The sequence below is a fragment of the Physeter macrocephalus genome, chromosome 2, assembly GCF_002837175.3.
Source record: "Physeter macrocephalus isolate SW-GA chromosome 2, ASM283717v5, whole genome shotgun sequence".
Classification (NCBI taxonomy): domain Eukaryota; kingdom Metazoa; phylum Chordata; class Mammalia; order Artiodactyla; family Physeteridae; genus Physeter; species Physeter macrocephalus.
In genome coordinates, this window is record NC_041215.1 from 16,388,749 (window position 1) to 16,388,979 (window position 231).

Consider the following 231-nt stretch of genomic DNA (forward strand, 5'->3'; position numbering starts at 1 on the left):
CACTCTGTATGACAGACTCTAGGCCCATCCACCTCACTACAAATAACTCAGTTTCGTTTCTTTTTATGGCTGAGTAATATTCCATTGTATATATGTGCCACATCTTCTTTACCCATTCATCTGTTGATGGACACTTAGGTTGCTTGCATGTCCTGGCTATTGTAAATAGAGCTGCAATGAACATTGTGGTACGTGACTCTTTTTGAATTATGGTTTTCTCAGGGTATATGC